The following is an 8,934-nucleotide window of genomic DNA, read 5'->3' on the forward strand; positions in this document are numbered from 1 at the left end:
AATGTTCTTCAGTTGATGTCTGGCTTTTGCTTTTCAGCTGCTAACAATTTCCTTTCTTAAATAATTTCCATTTTTGAGAGTGTAATGTTCTCCATGAATAGGTGATATCTTTACTGATCCAGATGAGATATTTTCTAGGCCTCGACTGATCTTTCTTGTAGGAGTTGTGTCTGCTCAGTCTTTCTACTTCACTTGGAGTTCCAAAACTAACTTTATCAGTTGGCTTTGTGCAACATCTTTGTTCCCCCTTAACTGATGCATGATTTAGGAAATCTGGTGTTTCCCTTGTTTTGAGGTTTTACTTGTTGCGAGTCTAAATCAGTTCTTGAATGATGTAGCTTGTTGGAGTGTGGCTATCAATTTTATCTGAAATAAATCGTGTTGTCTCTTCGTAATCTTAAAAGTACCTGAAATGTTATGGGAAAAAATGAGCATGTGTATGACTCTTCGTTTACCTTGAACTAAATTGAATTAAATTTGAATAAAACCAGAACTCGATACTACTAATGCCCACCAGGCCCTGCTGGTTCAATGTTGGCTTTCTCTGGGTCCATCCAACCTAATATTTGCCTAATGGAACAAGGTATCTCAAAAACACAAAATCGAAGAAGTGACCGATAAATAACCATATACGAAAGTATGAGTATATGTTCTAGAACTCCTAATCTCCGGTTCTATACAAGATCATCGGACTATATTACTTAATTGTGCATACCAATAGTAGTCCAAATCAACACTATGTCTTATGGAGCTATACATGTGTCTGTTGTTAGCTCATTAATGTCGAAATCCTCTCAACTTCTTCCTATTCTTGCAGTTACTTAGGTAGTACCTTGAGAGTGCTCGACTCTTAATTATATGGCTAGAAACACTCGATTATAGTCTGAAACTCGAGAAAGTCACATAAATTTTGTGTAAAAAATGAAAATCCGATGGATTATTTATAGACAAGATTTGGAAGGTCCGATCCATGCATGTCGTAATGTGTCAACAAAATTTTGACACCTAATTAGACACCTATGTTCGAAGGGTCCAAACTGGACATCAGAAGGTCCAAATTGCTACATGTCCATGCACTTTTGACATCTCATGGATTTGCCTGATCATGCAACTTCAGAAGCTCCGATCCATGTTCAGATTGTCCCAACTGTCTGGTGCTTCCGAAATCACTTCAGTAATTAGAACTTGTTGATTCTTAATTGTTCTAATTTTCTTAATTAATGATCTCTTAATCATGTTTTAGTAATCAAGTACATAAAATTGAACCCTGGTCACCACAAATATGATCAAATTTGGTAAGGTTTTAAAATGTTTATAAGCAATTTCTATTTTAGGATCGAAATTCTGGGAAGACGTACGTATTCCAAAATCGAAAGTTACCTAATGTTCAAGTTTTTGACGCTTTATCATATATATAGTGAGTTTTTTACCCATATCATTACAATCATGTGATCAAGATTCATGGGCTTGGCGAGTCCCAGCCCATAAACCTCTTTAGTTGAATAGTAGGCTTTGGTCACTTTGTTAATAGTTCTATTAGCCTTGCAAGAGTCTAAGAAGTCCTAGTTGAATTGGCCGATTCCTCTTCATCAACTGTTAGGGATTTTTTGTGCCACATCGGTTTTTAAATATCAATGAAAAACTTCACTTTCGGTTTCTACTACGATCAAGAGAAACATGGATCTCAATAGCAGACTTGATAGAGGCACATCAAAAAAGTAAAGAAGAATATCCTTTTCATTGGTGGATCTACATCTACAATCCGCTTGGCTAAACACCAGAATAGTGAAGCCAAAACACAAATTACTTGTAGGTAATTAATCTAAACATCCTATGCATCTTTTAGAATTATTTGTGTATTAAAATCTACACGATCATTAATCATGGATTATTTTAGATGATATAATTGTTGGAAATGTTGAATGAATTGTGTAAATGGGCTTGAAAGGCTTATTTGAATTATGTTGGAATAGTTTGAATTTGGTGAAATAAATTGGAGAAAAAACTTTTTTTGGTTTGTCCCATATTGGAACATGTTCAATGTATTGTTCACCTTATATAATCCAACTCTGGATTATGGGATTGGGCCCTTAGGGCACCGGATGTTTTGTAAAGGGGCAAGACGCTAATCGATGCAACAAACACGCGCGCGCGGCCGGCTGGCTCGGCGAGACGAGGTCTTATGATCAATTATTATTTTTGGATAAAATTTAATTGACAAAATAAAAAACAGTGCGCCCGAGCGATCATAAATGACCAACCGAGCGCAGCCCTCACCTTGCGAGATAGTGGGACCGAGTGCACCCTTACTTGAGCGAGACATTAAGTCTGTCAAAAGTGGGGCGCTCGATCGGTCAAAAATAACCGACCGAGCACGCCTTCTGCAGACTGAAAAGTCACGACTCTTTTTGGGCTTTTTCTGTCATGGTTTGCATCCTTACGCCGTTAAACGTGTTGTTTCGTGTATAAGACTATATATATGGTGGTTATAACACAAAAAACATATACAAAAAATCTGATAACGTATACATCATATTTCTGAAAAATCTCTCCCTCACTTTCTCAAAGAAAAGTTGATACATATTTTAGTTCGACGAAGATCGAGATATTTGTTGTGCTGCTATATCTCGATTGAATAGTCGTTGTATCTTAGAGACGATTGCCGCCAACGTTGAGCACTGTTAACGGGCAATTTCGTCTTGCGGATAGAGAGTTTCTCTCGCCTCGACTTTGTTCATCATTTTCGTTGCTGTTGTTGCTGTTGACATTGAAGTTTTCAGAATTCAGAATACATCCTTCTAACAATAAACGACAATTTTCAAATTACACCGGATTTTAGTTGTTTTTTTTATTTTTCGCATAATTAAAACACGGTACCGGATTTTAGTGATCGGGAACGAGTTGGGCATCATTGGTTGGGCACGTGAAAATTTCTTTATATATATACATATATATGGGCAAGATTTTGCATGTAATTTGTGAACAAAATTCAATTTTTGTGTGAAATTTATTAAGGTTTAAGAGGGTGTTTGGCTAATCTTATTAAAAACAGCTTATAAGCTGTAGTAGCTTATAAGCTTTATAGTAGCTTATAAGTTGTAGGTCTTATTTTAAAAATAAGCTGTTAAAGTGTTTGAATGAACTTATTTTAAACAACTTAAAGATGTTGATGTGTTTGGGTTTATAAGATCTTTTTATTGTCAAAATTATCAAAAGAGTAAAATAATATGAAGATAATGCAAATATTATAAATATATATGTATATGAAAAAAAATTTAAAATTTTATGATAAATGTTAAACTTAAATAAAAATATTTTATATTTAATTTATATAAATCGTATTCTTCGAATTTTTTTAACAATATTAAGTATCTTTGAAGTTATAATATAATTTGATATTTTGGTATACCACGAGCATGATCTTACTTTATATATATTGTGTGTATATATATATGTATAATTTTTAAATTAAAAATTTTATTTTTTTTTTATATGCTATTATTTACATGTTTAATTTTTCACATTAAACCCAAAAAAACAATAATTATTTTTCTTTGAATAAATTTTTAGACCAAAATTTTAGATTCAAAATTTTACGTCATCCACACAGTTTGTACAATGCATTTTTTCCTCATGAATCACGAGTGTCATGTGTTTCGAATTTTGATTAACAACAATTACAATTCATATTATTTGTTTCATATTTCAATTTTTTTTACAAAACCCACAATTTCACCAAATTTTAGGTTTATTTGTTTCCTTCAATGAACGTCAATTATTAAATTGTTTTTAGATTTTGTGCCTTTTTTGTAATCAGGAGTGAATATAATACATACTTATTTTTCGAATGTAGAGTTTACATTTTCTATCAAATTTAATTTTTATTACGGATTCTGTACGCAATGTTCTTCATAATTTTTCTCGCGTTTTCACTTCAAGTAAATGTGTTTAATTCTGACCGTGTGCAGTTTGTACGTGTTCGAACGTACCTAAGACATTATTTTTGGTTGTTGATTAACATGTACCTTCTTTTTTGCGTTATAATTATAATACATTGTTGCCTACACTCGATTAAAATCCTAGGTCCGCTGAACAGCGAACCCGAAGAGTGCTAATGTGACATCAAAGTTTAATTCCAATTTCACCCCTGTATAATATGTGTTGTGTAACTTTGACGGTATAAGTTTATTAGTAATCTTCATACCTCTCACCATCTTCTTTCTATTTTTCATTTCAGTTTCTCTCTGTTTATTTCGAAGCTCACATGTTTTATTCACTCTTATAATTTTTTTTATCTAAAATTTAATTTTTTTCATTGAATAATTAAATTAAATTATATAAACACGTGGAATTAAACCACGTGCAGTGGTTACTAGCTCAACTAATTAAAGCTAGGAATTAATAGCCCTCGGATGAGTCTTTTATCAGCAGTACCAAAACTAATTACATATTGCGACGCATTCAACAAGAATCACTGCTAGCCACTGGAAATTTTTTTTTCTTAAAAAAAACAAATAACAATAATTAACAAATAAATATTAAAAAAACACTCATTAATGTTGCATATATAGGTACAAACGAAGCCAAAAATCTACGACACAATCGGACCAGGAGTTCTTGATTCCCCATTGTTGCACGTATACGAAATACACATGCATATAGATATATAACTGCAATATTCATCTTCTTCAATTCTGAGAACACTGCTTGAAAGGAATTCCTCCCGGATCAAGAAAATCGAACGACGTGCATTTGCCCAGAAGCAGCATCTTTTTTATCTTCAACACGATAATCAATATACTATAGATTACAAATACGACCACGAAAAATATTAGAACAATCATCGTAAGCTCTTGGTACTTATTTACATTGTATAGATCGATATAGATAGATGGTGCTTTGTATGTTTGTGTGTGTAATACTTGTGTATATATATATAGTCGGGACTGCTATAAAATTTGTGAAGCACGCATAAGGTTTTCACTTTTCACATACATTATATATATATGTATATATGTAAATAATTTAAGGCCCTATTGTACGTTGTGTGTGTGTATATATATATATATGTATGTATTCCCGCATGCAAGTTATTTTTCTTTAATGTACAGTAAAAGGCACGTTAATTTGTATAGGAAAGTAAAAGGGGCAAGAAAGTGAGACTTATGTTTCTTTTGTCACCTTAAAGCTGAACCACTTTTTAAAAGTAAAATTCCATTATCAAATCCAAAAGTGTCTTTCTAGATCGATGTTGAGTTTGAAATTTTGGCTCTTTACCTTCTTTTTTAAAAATAAAACAAGAGATGTATAAAAGTTTAAATGGAACAAAAAAATTGCATTTATTTTTCAATAATGAAAATTGATTGTCAACTTTATACTAATCCAAAATCCAAGCGTCAGAATGAACGACGTGTGAAAATTTCTCACTACGACTTTAGTTTTTGTTATGGTTTTTCATTCATCAGGTTCGTACGTAAAATATATATCTTATAATACATGGTATTGTCTGTATATTCTACAAGTAATTAAGACACTCGAATTCGTCGCTATATTTTGAAATTAACTTCTACACAAATTCAGAACATTACCCTTAGTCGAGGGGTGTCTACGATTCGTTTGGACAATGTCGATTTTGTAAATTAAACTCGAAACTATTTTTTTTTTTCAAATTCACCTGTATGGAAGCTGAATTATATCGTACATAAATCTAATTATGAACCAAAAAATTGCTGGTTGTTTTCGATATTAATCACTATTTAATTCGTATATTTATTTATTTTGATTTATTTACATATGTATTTATTGTAATTCAACAATTCAAGATATTTAGATAAATAAAAGGTATAATTTATAAATTATTATAAAAAAATAAATAAAAACTATGTAGTGTATAATATCACAATTCCTTCTCTTCGTGACAGTCTCACGCATCTTTATCCGTGAAACGGATCAACCTTGCACATATTTACAATAAAAAAGAAAAAAAAATACTTTTGATATAAAAATAATTATTTTTCATGGAAGATCGACCCGAATTGAAGATCTCTCTTACACAATTGACCCTTCAAATTCCGTCTCAAAAGAGAGTTTTTGTGGTGTGTATATATATAATCTAGTTGGATCGATGAAGCAGCTTGTGTTTACCTTCTACTAAGTAATTAATTTCACGTTACAAGATGAAATCAATTCTATTGCAAATAGCAATATATCGAGCTTAATATAATTTAGTTGACGACTCTTAATCGAGCAGTTCGATTCGTTTAAATTCCTGGTTACGGAAGAAGCAGATCCCCTCGACCTAGCGCGGTATTGGCTAGTTTCTCCTTCAATATATATGACTATGGACCACAAGTACTGTACTGAATCCCCCACTTCTCCACCGGGGAAAAGGTTTTTGCCCACTTCCTAATATAACTAGAAAAGTTAACTAATGAGGTGCATCCATCGCACGCCTTTGTTTGATTTACACAGTTTTGCTAGGGACCAACTTTAAAAAATGTATATGACGAGACCCTTCGCGTGTAAGACAACTTACCTATTTATAAAATATATTTAATTCTGTTTTATATATATTACTAAAATTTGGACAGATTCTTGTAAAAATATGCATCATGGAATGATCATTTAATCAGACCATATTCCATGGAACTTGCTAATTAATTGGTTTCTATATTATATGTTTTAGAAACAAAATGTTATTATCAGGGGTGGACCCATAAATTCTGTTTAGGGGATAGAATCAAGGGCGGAGCCATGTGTTGCTTTGTCTTGCGGTAACTCAGGTGACCCATTAATTTTTCCATATTTTTTTAATATTCGATTTAGTTTAATTTTCCAATAGCTCGGTGACCTGATTTTAAAAATAAAATCATACAAGCTCAACCTATATAAAAAAAATGGGGATTAGAACATTTTAGTCTGGGTAGAAATAAAAACATTGCTCCGTGGACACAATTCATATAAATTAATCACAAGAATGTAATTTATGTCAATGAAAATATGAGCATAAAAATTGAAACATTGTCATCAATTCATAATAATTCATTATACAATCATTTGATAACTGTAAAATATATTTCTTTTCAATATATATCTCCAACGTAACCTACAATTGAACTTTACTATTTTTATTTTATTAAAAAAATAATAAAATTATTATATTAAATAATTATATAAAAAAATTGAGAGAGGGGGGGATGCATATTTGGTTGGTCTCTGGTTGTTGCCCTAAATACACACTTAGATACCGTATCCTTCGTACCAAATATTGCATTAATTATGACATCGATGAAAATGGTGCGTTATAACGGTCATCTATCAACGTGAGAGTAATGTTCATTTAACCGGATAATTTCATCATATTTTCACAGGCAATACTCCAAATCTAATGATGTATCTAAGGGTAGAGATTTATCAATATTTTTGGTATCCATTGAAAAAATTGTAGACCTCACATATATTGATAAATCTCAATTCTTGAATTTGGCTTGAAGCAGTGTCTATACAAATAGGATCTTATTTACCCATTTAACCACAGCTTCAGAATTTTGTTAACTAGATGAGAAAAAAAGGTAAATTTGTTGATCCCCTTTCTTTTCCTCTTATTCGAGCACTTAAAAAGAAAAAAGAAAAGAAAAGAAAAGAAAAGAAATGGCCATGTGATTTAATGGTCCCTGATTCCGTTCCAAATTTTCGTTTTTCTTGCAATGTTAAACTAGCTAGGATATATAAATATAGCTAAATAAAATTCCAAAATCACTTGTAGTTCTGTAAATAAAGTAAAATTGCGCATAAACATTTTGTACGTAGATGTATTAACAAAGGTTCTAAAAAACGCAAGGCGTCTGAGAGCATGGAGGTCAAGTTTCAAGTTTTTTCAAGTTTAAACGAGATTACTACGAGTTTAGACGCAGTTTTTTTTTTCAATTTTTATTATATTAATTCAAACAATAAATAAAATGATAAAATTATCATAAATTTAAGATTAAACGAATAAATTTAAGTTGTAAAGAACATAAAAATATTAAATTATATTAATTAATATTTTCTTACAAATCTCAAAAAATTAATATAATAGAATAAGTTCATTATCAATTAATATATCGTATTTATATTCATGAACTTTTTTATTTAATATTTTTAAAAACATATACATTCAAAAAGATAAATGAAGTATTGTGTTCTAACAAAACGGTTATTTAATCGATTTTAAACACATTAAAACATAAGCAAGATTAAACTAGATCTGTTTAAACGAGTATTTTATAATTAATTACACGAAGTCATGGTGGAATCCTTCGATTTTCCTATAATTAATTACACGAAGTCAAAAATTAATAACATTTATTTAAAAAAATTTAAAAGTACTTCGTTTTTAATTTTTTTTTCACAACCACGCATCTCGCGTGTGTAGAAATCCGCTTATATTAATTAACAATTTAGTCCATATTATCCCAGGATAATAATAATAATACCAACATGTGTTATATATTTAAAATAATCAATTGATTAAAAAAAATTTAAGTATTCAAATAAAAAATATAATGTTGAGTGAGTGAGGTATGGGTGTCAAAAATGAACTTCACCGGCAAACACAACATGAGTCTATGAGAAAAATATTGGCAAGGGTTCGAGTGTTTCATTTCGAATCAAATCAAGTTGGACCCGAAATCTGACAAAAAAAATATTGGTTGGCTTGGGTTTTGCGTTGACCTGAATTGAGAATCAAGTCATGCATCCATCAACTTGAACCCACCCGACCCATAATAGTTTTTTTCAAGGTGTGAATTGTACAAAATGGTGCAAAACGATGTAGAAGTAAAGTTTGAAACTTGAAATTTACTTTGTGCTGCCTAATTTTTTTTTTTTTTTTTTTTTATCTAAAACACCAGCTTCATAACTAAGAGTCAAAAGCAATTACATCAAAAACAAGAG

This window comes from Henckelia pumila, chromosome 2, assembly GCF_033568475.1.
Source record: "Henckelia pumila isolate YLH828 chromosome 2, ASM3356847v2, whole genome shotgun sequence".
NCBI classification, from domain to species: domain Eukaryota; kingdom Viridiplantae; phylum Streptophyta; class Magnoliopsida; order Lamiales; family Gesneriaceae; genus Henckelia; species Henckelia pumila.